Raw genomic sequence first — 16,623 nt, 5'->3', positions numbered from 1 at the left:
GAGTAGATTTATACAAATTAAAAAACTGAATGGAAATATCAAAAAATGTCTGTGAAATTGGCATGACAAATATTTAATTGTTTTTACAAAGTTTTCAGATAATTACTGTAGTTCAAATAATATACATGACCAATGAATATGGAAAAGGAACGGCAACATAAACAGCATTTTGAATCATTAGTCAACAGGGAATCCCAAACATCCCCAAAAAGATCTGATGACATATTCATGAACTGCTGTCAGACAGCTCAAGCCTCCAACTCTGCAGTCTGTCTGGCTGAAATCACAGGCCTTTCTTCCTCTCTCACAAGGCTCAAAGATGAAAGAGACCCACACGCCTCAAGGATACACCACAACACACCCAGTGCTGTTTTGCTTTGGTAGGTCAACAACAGTTGATGGGAGGAATTGGTCATACTAAGTGATTCATCATGTATTGGTACAGGTTGATCCATTTGACCAGATGACATTAGAAATATGTACGAGTTGTTGACATTTAACCATACAATAGTAGTTATATATCACCTCAAATGTCACGTTAGTTATACAGTGGCAAGAAAAAGCATGTGAACCCTTTGGAAATACCTGGATTTCTGCATAAATTGGTCATAAAATTTGATCTGATCTTCATCTAGGTCACAAAAATAGACAAACACAGTCTTCTTAAACTAATAACACACAAACAATTATATGTTTCCATGTCTTTATTGAAAACACCGTGTAAACATTCACAGTGCAGGGTGGGAAATGTATGTGAACCCTTGGATTTAATAACTGGTTGACCCTAATTTGGCAGCAATAACCTCAACCAAACGCTTTCTCTAGTTGCGGATCAGACCTGCACAACGGTCTGGAGGAATTTTGGACCATTCCTCTTTACAAAACTGTTTCAGTTCAGCAATATTCTTGGGATGTCTGGTGTGAACTGCTCTCTTGAGGTCATGCCACAGCATCTCAATCGGGTTGAGGTCAGGACTCCTTAAGGAATATTTTCTTCTGTTGAAGCCATTCTTTTGTTGATTTACTTCTGTGTTTTGAGTCGTTGTCCTGTTGCATCATTCAACTTCTTTTGAGCTTCAATTGGCGACAGATAACATTCTCCTGCAAAATGTCTTGATAAAATTGGGAATTCATTTTTCCATTGATGATAGCAAGCTGTCCAGACCCTGAGGCAGCAAAGCAGCTCCATACCATGATGCTCCCTCCACCATACTTTACATTTTGGATGAGGTTTTGATGTTGGTGTGCTGTGCCTTTTTTTCTCCACACATAGTGTTGTGTGTTCCTTCCAAACATGTTCCAGAGATTTCTGTAAGTCTTTAGCTGACACTCTAGGATTCTTCTTAACCTCATTGAGCATTCTGCACTGTGCTCTTGCAGTCATCTTTGCAGGACAGCCACTCATAGGGAGAGTAGCAACAGTACTGAACTTTCTCCATTTATTGACAATTTGTCTTACCGTGAACATCAAGGCTTTTAGAGATACTTTTGTAACCCTTTCCAGCTTTATGCAAGTCAACAATTCTTAATCTTAGGTCTTCTGAGCTCTTTTTTGTTCGAGACATGGTTCACATCAGGCAATGCTTCCTGTGAATAGAAAACTCACATTTTGTGAGTGTTTTTATAGGGTAAGGCAGCTCTAACCAACATCTCCAATCTCGTCTCATTGATTGGACTCCAATTAGCTTTTGGAGAAGTCATTAGCCTAGGGGTTCACATACTATTTCCAACCTACACTGTGAATGTTTAAATGATGTATTCAATATAGACAAGAAAAATACAATAATTTGTGTGTTATTAGTTTTAGCACACTATGTTTGTCTATTGTAGTGATTTAGATGCAGATCAAATCACATTTTATGACTAATTTATGCAGAAATACATACTTTTTATTGCCACTGTATGTCATTTTTGGTGACATATCACATTGAGACAATGGGAACTCATCTGAAAATCCTTACAGAGGCTGAATCACTTTATTTAGACCACCTTGGTCGCTGTTTAAAATGTTTGTTTCTGTTTAAAATAAATGTGTGATTCAGACATCTGTGTGGCAGAGGCAGCGCTTAAAATATGCTGCTATTGGCTGAGAGAGAGCTGGAAGGAACCACAGTTTAGTTAGAGTTGAAGTTGAATAATAATTACAGACTGTAATGGCATGTCAATGTCGCTCCACATTCTTTTGTCATAATAAAGGAAGCAATGGGCTTTGTAATCCATCCCACCAAGCCTTAGATGGTTTGACTAAGTCAATGGTTGCATTGCAAAATTGCACCCTATTCCCTATATATTGTCTAAAGGAAAGTCTTGGAAAGAATGAGTAGAGTTCAATTCATCTATTTTAGAAGTGTGTGGGCACCAATCACTCTGTAAATACAGGGCAGAAAAGTGGTATGAAAGCCACACATGCAAATAACTTTCAGCAACACACGACATTTGGTTTTGGGTGCCGAGATAGAATAAGAGAATGTCATGGACATATCATTGGTATGAGACCCAGAAATCCAGCATCAGTATGTACATGACTATCACTACATGTTTCTGGCTATCGACAGCTCCATTAAGATAATAACGACTAGCTCCATTAAGATAATAACAACTAGCTCCATTAAGATAATAACGACTAGCTCCATTAAGATAATAACGACTAGCTCCATTAAGATAATAATGACTAGCTCCAATAAGATAATAACGACTAGCTCCAATAAGATAATAACGACTAGCTCCAATAAGATAAAAGTCACTAGATCCTTTAAGATAATAACGACTAGCTCCATTAAGATAATAATGACTAGCTCCATTAAGATAATAATGACTAGCTCCAATAAGATAATAACGACTAGCTCCACTATGATAAAAACGACTAGCTCCATTAAGATAATAACGACTATCTCCATTAAGATAATAATGACTAGCTCCAATAAGATAATAATGACTAGCTCCAATAAGATAATAATGACTAGCTCATTAAGATAATAACGACTATCTCCAATAAGATAATAACAACTAGCTCCATTAATATAATAACGACTAGCTCCAAGAAGATAATAACGACTAGCTCCATTAAGATAATAACGACTAGCTCCATTAAGATAATAACGACTATCTCCATTAAGATAATAATGACTAGCTCCAATATGATAAAAACGACTAGCTCCATTAAGATAATAACGACTAGTTCCAATAAGATAATAATGACTAGCTCCAATAAGATAATAATGACTAGCTCATTAAGATAATAACGACTATCTACAATAAGATAATAACAAGTAGCTCCATTAAGATAATAACAACTAGCTCCAAGAAGATAATAACGACTAGCTCCATTAAGATAATAACGACTAGCTCCAATAAGATAATAACAACTAGCTACATTAAGATAATAACAACTAGCTCCATTAAGATAATAACAACTAGCTCCAATAAGATAATAACGACTAGCTCCATTAAGATAATAACGACTAGCTCCATTAAGATAATAATGACTAGCTCCAATAAGATAATAACGACTAGCTCCAATAAGATAATAACGACTAGCTCATTAAGATAATAACGACTAGCTCCATTAAGATAATAATGACTAGCTCCATTAAGATAATAATGACTAGCTCCAATAAGATAATAACAACTAGCTCCATTAAGATAATATTGACTAGCTCCAATAAGATAATAACGACTAGCTCCATTAAGATAATAATGACAAGCTCCATTAAGATAATAACTACTAGCTCCAATAAGATAATAACGACTAGCTCCAATAAGATAACAACGACTAGCTCCAATAAGATAATAATGACTAGCTCCAATAAGATAATAACGACTATCTCCAATAAGATAATAACGACTAGCTCCATTAAGATAAAAACAACAAGCTCCAAAAAGATAATAACTACTAGCTCCATTATGATAATAACGACTAGCTCCAATAAGATAATAATGACTAGCTCCATTAAGATAATAACGACTAGCTCCAATAAGATAATAACGACTAGCTCCAATAAGATAATAACGACTAGCTCCAATAAGATAATAACGACTAGCTCCAATAAGATAATAACGACTAGCTCCAATAAGATAATAACAACTAGCTCCATTAAAGCATCCTCTACAATCTACAATAGGCCTCTTAAAACATCCTCTATAATCTACAATAGGCCTGTTAAATTTTGCAGTGCATCTCCTCCTCATGGACTGCACCAGATTTGCCAGTTCTTGCTGTGAGATATTACCCCACTCTTCCACCAAAGCACCTGCAAGTTCCCGGACATTTCTGGAGGGAACGGCCCTAGCCCTCACCCTCCGATCCAACAGGTCCCAGATGTGCTCAATGGGATTGAGATCCGGGCTCTTCGCTGGTCATGGCAGAACACTGACATTCCTGTCTTGCAGGAAATCACGCACAGAACGAGCAGTATGGCTGGTGCCATTGTCGTGCTGGAGGGTCATGTCAGGATGAGCCTGCAGGAAGGGTACCACATGAGGGAGGAGGATGTCTTTCCTGTAATGCACAGCGTTGAGATTGCCTGCAATGACAACAAGCTCAGTCCGATGATGCTGTGACACACCGCCCCAGACCATGACGGACCCTCCACCTACAAATCGATCCCGCTCCAGAGTACAGGCCTCGGTGTAATTCTCATTCCTTCGACGATAAACGTGAATCTGACCATCACCCATGGTGAGACAAAACCGTGACTCGTCAGTGAAGAGCACTTTTTGCCAGTCCTGTCTGGTCCAGCAACGGTGGGTTGTGCCCATAGGCGACGTTCACGCAGATGAGCAGGGACCCTGGGCATCTTTCTTTTGGTGTTTTTCAGAGTCAGTAGAAAGGCCTCTTTAGTGTCCTAAGTTTTCATAACTGTGACCTTAATTGCCTACCCTCTGTAAGCTGTTAGTGTCTTAACGACAGTTCCACAGGTGCATGTTCATAAAAAATGTTATGGTTCATTGAACAAGCATGGGAAACAGTGTTAAACTCTTTACAATGAAGATCTGTGAAGTTATTTGGATTTTTGTGAATTATCTTTGAAAGACAGGGTTCTGAAAAAGGGACATTTCTTTTTTTGCTGAGTTTATATGTGGTCCAACAAAGACAGAAAATAAGATTCACACTTATTTTAAATATGCGTTAAGTTAACAAAGTGGTTGGGTTTATATATATAATAAAAGAGTTAGCACTGAAAGAGAGATAAAAAATAAGTTTCAGCAACCACTTATTGTTAAATATACAGTAAGCATACCTATAGTAGTTATTATGTGTGCTTCACGGCGTCAGCAGTTAAAGGGTTTGATATAGTTCTACAGTCCTTTCTGCACGCACGACAGAGACACTGAGAGGTGGCCTATGTTAGCTTCCTGTTGTAAACCTATATCTGATTTTCAAATGTTCACCTAAGCACTGTGCTCTCGCTCTCTGTTTCTCTCCGTCTCTCTCCTATTCTCTCTCTCTCCCTCTCTCTCTGTATCTCTCTCTCTCTCTCCCTCTCTCCGTATCTCTCCCGCTCCCTCTCTCTGTATCTCTCTCTCTCGCTCCCTCTCTCTCTCTCTCTGTATCTCTCTCTCCCTCTCTCTCTCTCTCGCTCTCTCTCTCAAGTGATTGTAACCACAACAACCCTTTCTTTTCCTGTTAATGCCACAAACCAGGGCTGCAACTTTGCAACTGAAAGAGGTTGATTCTATTTTTACAGAAACATTTAGAGTGACCGCAAAGGAAAGTGTGAACCAGTTTAACAGTGATAAGTGCATTTCTAGATATTGATTTAAGAGTAGTCTAACGAGATATTACTGTAATGAGTTACTATTGTCATGGCGTTCTTTTAAAGCGGTATAACAATAATCAAAGATCGGCCATTCCGGCTCAGACAGGGCTTTTAAGTTACAGTACTTTATAACAATAATCAAAGATCGGCCATTCCGGCTCAGACAGGGATTTTAATTTACAGTACTTTATAACAATAATCAAAGATGGCCCATTTTGGCTCAGACTGGGCTTCTAACTTACAATACTTTATAACAATATTCAAAGTTTGATTCCTTTGAAGATTTAACACAGTTGCTGTAAACAAATACCATTTCATTTCCAGGCTTGACATAAAATTGGCCTGTGTGGCTTTAATAACATGTTAACATTAAGACAGTAGCTCACAAGATACTCAATCCAGACTCTGAGTGGTAAAGCGATAATGAAAAACAGGTTTCATTGCCGAGCACTTTATTTAAAGCTCCAAAATGCCAGCCAACAATGACATCCCATGTAAAGTGTCCATAATAGGCACTAGCCTACAGATTTCTAAGCTCAAAGCGCCATAGTCTGATTCTGTCTATTCAAACATGACTTTGTCATTTTTATCAACCTTCAATTAGCCTACTATTCTTCAAACAGCAATTATCTATAAAAAAAAAGAACAGGCCCCTGTCCTTGAATTATGTGCCGCAAGTATTTGTCTGACGTGAGTCTAGCCAAGTCTAGATTTCCCCTCCATTTTGTATCGCTGTGACACAGATGCCAGAGGATGCTATGACTTTGATCTAATCTACCCACTGATCCTCCTCCTCCCCTCCTACTCTTACTCCTCCACCTCTCCCTGCTCCTCCTCCTTTTCATCCTCTAGTTACTTTGAGGAGATATAACCATATAACAGGGAGGAGGAGATATAACCATATAACAGGGAGGGGAGGAGATATAACCATATAACAGGGAGGAGGAGGAGATATAACCATATAACAGGGAGGAGGAGGAGATTAACCATATAACAGGGAGGAGGAGGAGATATAACCATATAACAGAGAGGAGGAGGAGATATAACCATATAACAGGGAGGAGGAGGATATATAACCATATAACAGGGAGGAGGAGGAGATATAACCATATAACAGGGAGGAGGAGGAGATATAACAATATAACAGGGAGGAGGATATAACCATATAACAGGGAGGAGGAGGAGATATAAACATATAACAGGGAGGAGGAGGAGATATAACCATATAACAGGGAGGAGGAGGAGATATAACCATATAACAGGGAGGAGGATATAACCATATAACAGGGAGGAGGAGGAGATATAACCATATAACAGGGAGGAGGAGGAGATATAAACATATAAAACATATAACAGGGAGGAGGAGGAGATATAACCATATAACAGGGAGGAGGAGGAGATATAACCATATAACATTTACATTTAAGTCATTTAGCAGACGCTCTTATCCAGAGCGACTTACAAATTGGTGCATTCACCTTATAATATCCAGTGGAACAACCACTTTACAATAGTGCATCTAAATCTTTTAAGGGGGGGGGGGGGGTTAGAAGGATTACTTTATCCTATCCTAGGTATTCCTTCAAGAGGTGGGGTTTCAGGTGTCTCCGGAAGGTGGTGATTGACTCCGCTGTCCTGGCGTCGTGAGGGAGCTTGTTCCACCATTGGGGTGCCAGAGCAGCGAACAGTTTTGACTGGGCTGAGCGGGAACTGTGCTTCCTCAGAGGTAGGGAGGCGAGCAGGCCAGAGGTGGATGAACGCAGTGCCCTTGTTTGAGTGTAGGGCCTGATCAGAGCCTGAAGGTACGGAGGTGCCGTTCCCCTCACAGCTCCGTAGGCAAGCACCATGGTCTTGTAGCAGATGCGAGCTTCGACTGGAAGCCAGTGGAGAGAGCGGAGGAGCGGGGTGACGTGAGAGAACTTGGGAAGGTTGAACACCAGACGGGCTGCGGCGTTCTGGATGAGTTGGAGGGGTTTAATGGCACAGGCAGGGAGCCCAGCCAACAACGAGTTGCAGTAATCCAGACGGGAGATGACAAGTGCCTGGATTAGGACCTGCGCCGCTTCCTGTGTGAGGCAGGGTCGTACTCTGCGAATGTTGTAGAGCATGAACCTACAGGATCGGGTCACCGCCTTGATGTTAGTGGAGAACGACAGGGTGTTGTCCAGGGTCACGCCGAGGCTCTTAGCACTCTGGGAGGAGGACACAAGGGAGTTGTCAACCGTGATGGCGAGATCATGGAACGGGCAGTCCTTCCCCGGGAGGAAGAGCAGCTCCGTCTTGCCGAGGTTCAGCTTGAGGTGGTGATCCGTCATCCACACTGATATGTCTGCCAGACATGCAGAGATGCGATTCGCCACCTGGTTGTCAGAAGGGGGAAAGGAGAAGATTAATTGTGTGTCATCTGCATAGCAATGATATGAGAGACCATGTGAGGATATGACAGAGCCAAGTGACTTGGTGTATAGCGAGAATAGGAGTGGGCCTAGAACAGAGCCCTGGGGGACACCAGTGGTGAGAGCACGTGGTGCGGAGACAGATTCTCGCCACGCCACCTGGTAGGAGCGACCTGTCAGTTAGGACGCAATCCAAGCGTGGGCCGCGCCGGAGATGCCCAGCTCGGAGAGGGTGGAGAGGAGGATCTGATGGTTCACGGTATCAAAGGCAGCAGATAGGTCTAGAAGGATGAGAGCAGAGGAGAGAGAGTTAGCTTTAGCAGTGCGGAGAGCCTCCGTGACACAGAGAAGAGCAGTCTCAGTTGAATGCCCAGTCTTGAAACCTGACTGATTAGGATCAAGAAGGTCATTCTGAGAGAGATAGCAAGAGAGCTGGCCAAGGACGGCACGTTCAAGAGTTTTGGAGAGAAAGGAAAGAAGGGATACTGGTCTGTAGTTGTTGACATCGGAGGGATCGAGTGTAGGTTTTTTCAGAAGGGGTGCAACTCTCGCTCTCTTGAAGACGGAAGGGACGTAGCCAGCGGTCAAGGATGAGTTGATGAGCGAGGTGAGGTAGGGGAGAAGGTCTCCGGAAATGGTCTGGAGAAGAGAGGAGGGGATAGGGTCAAGTGGGCAGGTTGTTGGGCGGCCGGCCGTAACAGGGAGGAGATATAACCATATAACAGGGAGGAGGAGGAGATATAACCATATAACAGGGAGGAGGAGGAGATATAACCATATAACAGGGAGGAGGAGGACATATAACCATATAACAAGGAGGAGATATAACCATATTACAGGGAGGAGGAGGAGATATAACCATATAACAGGAAGGAGGAGGAGATATAACCATATAACAGGGAGGAGGAGGAGATATAACCATATAACAGGGAGGAGGAGGAGATATAACCATATAACAGGGAGGAGGAGGAGATATAACCATATAACATGGAGGAGGAGGAGATATAACCATATAACATGGAGGAGGAGGAGATATAACCATATAACAGGGAGGAGATATAAACGTATAACAGGGAGGAGGAGGAGATATAACCATATAACAGGGAAGAGGGGGAGATATAACCATATAACAGGGAGGAGGAGGAGATATAACCATATAACAGAGAGGAGGAGGAGATATAACCATATAACAGGGAGGAGGAGGAGATATAACCATATAACAGAGAGGAGGAGGAGATATAACCATATAACAGGGAGGAGATATAACCATATAACAGGGAGGAGATATAACCATATAACAGGGAGGAGGATATAACCATATAACAGGGAGGAGGAGGAGATATAACCATATAACAGGGAGGAGGAGGAGATATAAACATATAACAGGGAGGAGGAGGAGATATAACAGGGAGGAGATATAACCATATAACAGGGAGGAGGAGATATAACCATATAACAGGGAGGAGGAGATATAACCATATAACAGGGAGGAGGAGGAGATATAAACATATAACAGGGAGGAGGAGGAGATATAACCATATAACAGGGAGGAGATGGAGATATAACCATATAACAGGGAGGAGATATAACCATATAACATGGAGGAGGAGGAGATATAACCATATAACAGGGAGGAGTATAACCATATAACAGGGAGGAGGAGGAGATATAAACATATAACAGGGAGGAGGAGGAGATATAACCATATAACAGGGAGGAGGAGGAGATATAACCATATAACAGGGAGGAGGAGGAGATATAACCATATAACAGGGAGGAGGAGATATAACCATATAACAGGGAAGAGGAGGAGGATATAACCATATAACAGGGAGGAGGAGGAGATATAACCATATAACAGGGAGGAGGAGATATAACCATATAATAGGGAGGAGATATAACCATATAACAGCGAGGAGATATAACCATATAACAGGGAGGAGGAGGAGATATAAACATATAACAGGGAGGAGGAGGAGATATAACCATATAACATGGAGGAGGAGGAGATATAACCATATAACAGGGAGGAGGAGATATAACCATATAACAGGGAGGAGATATCACTATATAACAGGGAGGAGGAGATATAACCATATAACAGGGAAGAGGAGATATAACCATATAACAGGGAGGAAATATCACCATATAACAGGGAGGAGGAGATATAACCATATAAAAGGGAGGAGGAGATATAACCATATAACAGGGAGGAGGAGGAGATATAACCATATAGCAGGGAGGAGGAGATATAACCATATAACAGGGAGGAAGAGGAGATATAACCATATAACAGGGAGGAGATATAACCATATAACAGGGAGGAGGAGATATAACAATATAACAGGGCAGGGAGGCAGGAGGGGGGAGTTTGGATTGAGGTGCTCTTATTTCACTGGAACTCGTTCTAAGACGTATGAGAGCTTTAATTCAGTGGAAAGTGGTTGTTTCTGTGCTATATTTGCCCCACCCGACCTTCCAGAGGAGGACTCCACCCTCCCTGCCTCCCCACATAAAGCCACGGCTGCAATATAGGAGTTTATGAATGCCCTGCTTCACCTCATTACGTTTCTCCCAAGAGGACTCAGATCTCTGATTCCACGGAAAGGGTTTGTGTGTGTGTGTGTGTGTGTGTGTGTGTGTGTGTGTGTGTGTGTGTGTGTGTGTGTGTGTGTGTGTGTGTGTGTGTGTGTGTGTGTGTGTGTTTGTGTGTGTGTGTGTGTGTGCGTGTGTGTGTATGTGTGTGTGTGTGTGTGTGTGTGAGCTAAGGGTGAGATGCATAATTAACCAGTCTACTTGAGATAGACCTACAAAAGGACCAGTGATTTTGTGAATGTGTGGTTACGTTGATTTAGGGGTGTTGCTGTGGTAGCCTACATATGTTATGGTGTATGCAGGATCAGGCCGTTTATGACTCCATGTGTGTGTGTGTCCTTGCCTGAGTGTGTGCGCGTGTCTGTGAGAGTGTGTGTGCCTCTAATTGTGTGTGTGCCCCTGCATATGTGTCGCAGACGATAGGCTCCCATTGGTTTATGTAGGCAGGCGTTGTCAGGTGGAGGCAAAAATCACTCTGACCATATTATATGTAAAGCTGGAGAAAATTGCTAGGTTGGGAAGACTTAACTAGCTAGGCCAGCACCATAGTAAACAGGCTGTTTGCTGAGCAGCTGGCTCCTACAACCATTATGCTTCCAGCTTCCTCGAAGGCAAGGTTGGAGGGTTGGTTGGAGGGTTGGGCTAAGTACAAGCACATGCTGTGGACAGACGTCAAGGGGAAGTAAAAATGGGATTCGCTCAATCAAATTCATTCTGACTGAAGAAAATGAATAAGTCACTATTATTAAACAGAAGTGTGCCACAAACCCCAAACTGTCAAGTCTCCTGTCCCGGTTCTCACAGACCTCTTGGTTGGGGTTTCTTTTATAGAGCTTCCATGAAATGACCAGTGATTAAAAAAGTAGGCTACTGTTTGATTCTACTGCTAAGTCATAATAGAAAATGAATTGAATGGCTGAATCAGAGCCATATATCTAGAATGTACATTCACATTCTAAATATATTGCTCTGATTCAGGGCTCTCTGACCGGGAGATGAACAGTCCTACATCGTTTCAGAGTGCGTGGCCAGGAATAAGTTAGTCCTAAATATTTCCAAAACTAAAAGCATTACATTTGGGACAAAAATCATTCACTAAAACCTAAACCTCAACTGAATCTTGCAATAAATAATGCACAAATTGAGCAAGTTGAGGTGACTAAACAGCTTAGAGTAACCTGTCAAAACATATTGATTCAACAGTAGCTAAGATGGGAAGAAGTCTGTCCACAATAAATGCACAGCTCTGCCTTCTTAACAACACTATCAACAAGGCAGGTCCTACAGGCCCTGGTTTTGTCTCACCTGGACTACTGTTCACTCGTGTGGTCAGGTACCACAAAAAGGGACCTCGGAATATTACAATTTGCTCAGAACAGGGCAGCACGGCTGGCCCTTAAAAGTACACAGAGAGCTAACATTAATGACATGCATGTAAATCTCTCATGGCTCAAAGTGGAAGAGAGATTGACTTCATCACTACTTGTTTTTGTAAGAGGTGTTGACAAGCTGAATGCACTGAGCTGTCTGTTTAAACTACTAGCACACAGCTAGGACACCCATGCATACCCCACAAGACATGCCACCAGAGGTCTCTTCACAGTCCCCAAGTCCAGAACAGACTATGGGAGGTGCACAGTACTTCATAGAGTCATGACTACATGGAACTCTATTCCACATCAAGTGGTTCGACCGTGATCTAGCAGAGTTACTACACCTCAAGAATTGCATTTGGTGAAAGGCTCGGCACACGCATACTCAGGCTGACTGGCTCTCGTTCAGGCAAATGTGAAATAAGTGCACTCAGGCTCTCCGGAAGGCCAAAGTTAGTTACTTTAGGGAGCAGTTCTCTCTCTGTGGGTCTAACCCCAAGAAGTTCTGGACAACGGTTAAAGACCTTGAAAATAAACCCTCCTCCGAACAGCTGCCCATGTCCCTTAAAGTTGATGATGTGGTTGTTACTGACAAGAAGCACATGGCTGAGCTCTTTAATCACCACTTCATTAAAAAAACTTCTTAGGGATTGGCATCCCGTCAACTGTCCCGTAAATCATGCTGCACCTTGGGTCAAGATCGCAGATTCTAGAGAATCAGCAAATGTCGGTACATATAAGTGTCTTATATCGGCTGAAAGCTTAAATTATTGTTAATATAACTGCACTGTCCAATTTACAGTAGCTATTACTGTGACAAAATGCCATGCTATTGTTTGAGGAGAGCTCCTAACAACAAAACACTTTTTTCACCGCGATAGGTTTGATAAATTCACCTCTGAAGGTGAAATGTGTACTTACATTCTGAAATCTCGCTCTGATTTATCATCCAAAGGGTCCCAGAGATAACATGAAGTGTTGTTTTGTTAGATAAAATCATTTTTCATGTCCTAAAAAAGGTCCATATAGCATGCACAATCGATTTTGTGTTTCCACTCGTTCAATTTGCAAAGAAAGGAATCTGTGAAAATATAATCCTAAACATTGTTTCAACTGGTCAAATCATGTTTGTATGTATTCCTCAGAGATCCTAGAATGTAACCAGATTTCACTATATCATTAGGGGTGTAGAATATCCCATAGGACACCATATTTGGTCAGAGAGTGACAGATTCATGGCACTCTGATGATGCGGCCGGTCTTCATTTGACCGACTGTATCTTTGTCAAACAAGCACCAATCGGGGTCAAACAAAGCTAGCTAGATAGCCAATAAGCTGGGCTTTGTGGGAGTATCCGGGAATCCTGTGTCTGTTGCAAAATGTAGGTGCTAACCTTTTGCGACAGCATGCCTTTTCCATTTGGACAAAAATTATAAGAAAATTCAGAGTTATGAAGTTATGAAAACTGGTTGTTTTGCAAATGTTGAACTTATAATATGGTTAATAATACTGGAAAAGCTCAAAGTCCAAGTATACAGATTTGACGATATTCTTTCAGAAAAATGTAATAGGAATGCAAAGGTCTCCTTCACGATTTGCCCAAATGTACCTGGGTGACTTCACACTAAATGTCATGGAGAACGCTCATACTTCAAGTTATCCATCTGAAACTTTGCACATACACTGCTGCCATCTTGTGGACACCATCGGGATTACAACCAGAGTGATAGCTAGAACTTGGACCTTTCTATTGCAATTCAAAGCCGGTGGAAGAGAAAAAACGTTTTTTTTTTTTTTTTTGTATTTTCTTCTACAAGATCTATTGTGTTATATTCTCCTATATTCAATTCACAAACTTTAAAGTGCTTCCTTTCAAATGGTAACAAATGGTTCTATTTTGCCCTCATTATCACAACTGTTGGAAAAACTTGTCAATAATCAGCTGACTGGCTTTCTTGATGTCTATAGTATTCTCTCGGGTATGCAATCTGGTTTCCGCTTATGGATGTGTCACTGCAACCTTAAAGGTCCTCAATGATGTCACCATTGCCCTTGATTCTAAGCAATGCTGTGCTGCTATGTTATTGACTTGGCCAAAGCTGTCGATACGGTAGACCATTCCATTATTGTGGGCCGGCAAAGGAGTATTGGTGTCTCTGAGGTGTCTTTGGCCTGGTTTGCTAACTACCTCTCTCAAAGAGTGCAGTGTATAAAGTCAGAACATCTGCTGTCTCAGCCACTGCCTGTCACCAAGGGAGTACCCCAAGGCTCAATCCTAGGACCCACACTCTTCTCAATTTACAACCACAACATAGCTCAGGCAGTAGGAAGCTCTCTTATCCATTTATATGCAGATGATACAGTCTTATACTCAGCTGGCCCATCCCCAGATTTTGTGTTAAATGCTCTACAACAAAGCTTTCTTAGAGTCCAACAAGCTTTCTCTACCCTTAACTTTGTTCTGAACACCTTCAAACAAAGGTCAAGTGGTTTGGTAAGAAGAATACCCCTCTCCCCACAGGTGTGATTACTACCTCTGAGGGTTTAGAGCTTGAGGTAGTCACCTCATACAAGTACTTGGGACTATGGCTAGACGGTACACTGTCCTTCTCTCAGCACATATCAAAGCTGCAGGCTAAAGTTAAATATAGACTTGGTTTCCTCTATGTAATCGCTCCTCTTTCACCCCAGCTGCCAAACTAACCCTGATTCAGATGACCATCCTACCCATGCTAGATTACGGAGACATAATTTATAGGTCGGCAGGTAAGGGTGCTCTCGAGCTGCTAGATGTTCTTTACCATTCGGCCATCAGATTTGCCACCAATGCCCCTTATAGGACACATCACTGCACTCTACACTCCTCTGTAAACTGGTCATCTCTGTATACCCGTCGCAAGACCCACTGGTTGATTCTTATTTATAAAACCGTCTTAGTCCTCACACCCCCTTATCTGAGATATCTACTGCAGCCCTCATCCTCCACATACAACACCCATTCTGCCCGTCACATTCTGTTAAAGGTCCCCAAAGCACACACATCCATGGGTCGCTCGTCTTTTCAGTTTACTGCAGCTAGCGAATGGAACGAGCTGCAACAAACACTCAAGCTGGACAGTTTTATCTCAATCTCTTCATTCAAAGACTCAATCATGGACACTCTTACTGACAGTTGAGGCTGCTTCGCGTGATGTATTGTTGTCTCTACCTTCTTGCCCTTTGTGCTGTTGTCTGTGGCCTACCATGCTGTGTTGTCATATTTTGCTGCCTTGCTATGTTGTTGTCTTTGGTCTCTCTTTATGTAATGTTGTGTTGTCTCTCTTGTCATGATGTACGTTTTGTCCTATATTTATATATATTTTTTTTTATCCCAACACCCATCCCCACAGGAGGCCTTTCGCCTTCTGGTAGACCGTCATTGTAAATAAGAATTTGTTCTTAACTGACTTGCCTAGTTAAATAAAGGTTAAATAGATAAATACAATAAATAAAAAGTAACTTATGCAATCAGTAGGGAGGAGGAGATATAACCATATATATCTCCTCTAACCAGATTTATAAAACAGATAAAAATACACTTTATGGAACAGCAACACAAACATAGGCACAGACACATGCATACACACACACGATAACATACGCACTATACACACACGTACACATGGATTTTGTATTGTAGATATGTGGTAGTGGAGTAGGGGCCTGAGAGCACACAGTGTGTTGTGAAATCTGTGAATGTATTGTAATGTTTTAAAATTGTATAACTGCCTTAATTTTGCCGGACCCCAGGAAGAGTAGCTGCTGCCTTGGTAGCAGCTAATGGGGATCCATAATAAATACAAATAACAACCCTGTTCCTGGAGAGCTACCGATCTGTAGGTTTTTGCTCCAACTAACCTGATTCTGCTTATTAACCAGATAATTATTAGAATCAGGTGTGCTACATTAGGGTTGGAGTGAAAACCTACAGGACGGTAGCTCTCCAGGAACAGGGTTGGAGAGCCCAGCTCTGGCCAGGAACAGGGTTGGAGAGCCCAGCTCTGGCAAGTAACAGGGTTGGAGAGCCCAGCTCTGGCCAGGAACCGGGTTGGAGAGCCCAGCTCTGGCCAGGAACAGGGTTGGAGAGCCCTGCTCTGGCAAGGAACAGGGTTGGAGAGCCCTGCTCTGGCAAGGAACAGGGTTGGAGAGCCCAGCTCTGGCCAGTAACAGGGTTGGAGAGCCCAGCTCTGGCCAGGAACAGGGTTGGAGAGCCCAGCTCTGGCAAGTAACAGGGTTGGAGAGCCCAGCTCTGGCCAGGAACAGGGTTGGAGAGCCCAGCTCTGGCAAGTAACAGGGTTGGAGAGCCCAGCTCTGGCAAGTAACAGGGTTGGAGAGCCCAGCTCTGGCCAGGAACAGGGTTGGAGAGCCCAGCTCTGGCAAGTAACAGGGTTGGAGAGCCCAGCTCTGGCCAGGAACAGGGTTGGAGAGCCCAGCTCTGGCAAGTAACAGGGTTGGAGAGC

The sequence above is a fragment of the Salmo salar genome, chromosome 18, assembly GCF_965601325.2.
Source record: "Salmo salar chromosome 18, fSalSal1, whole genome shotgun sequence".
NCBI lineage: Eukaryota > Metazoa > Chordata > Actinopteri > Salmoniformes > Salmonidae > Salmo > Salmo salar.
This window is presented reverse-complemented; position numbering follows the sequence as displayed.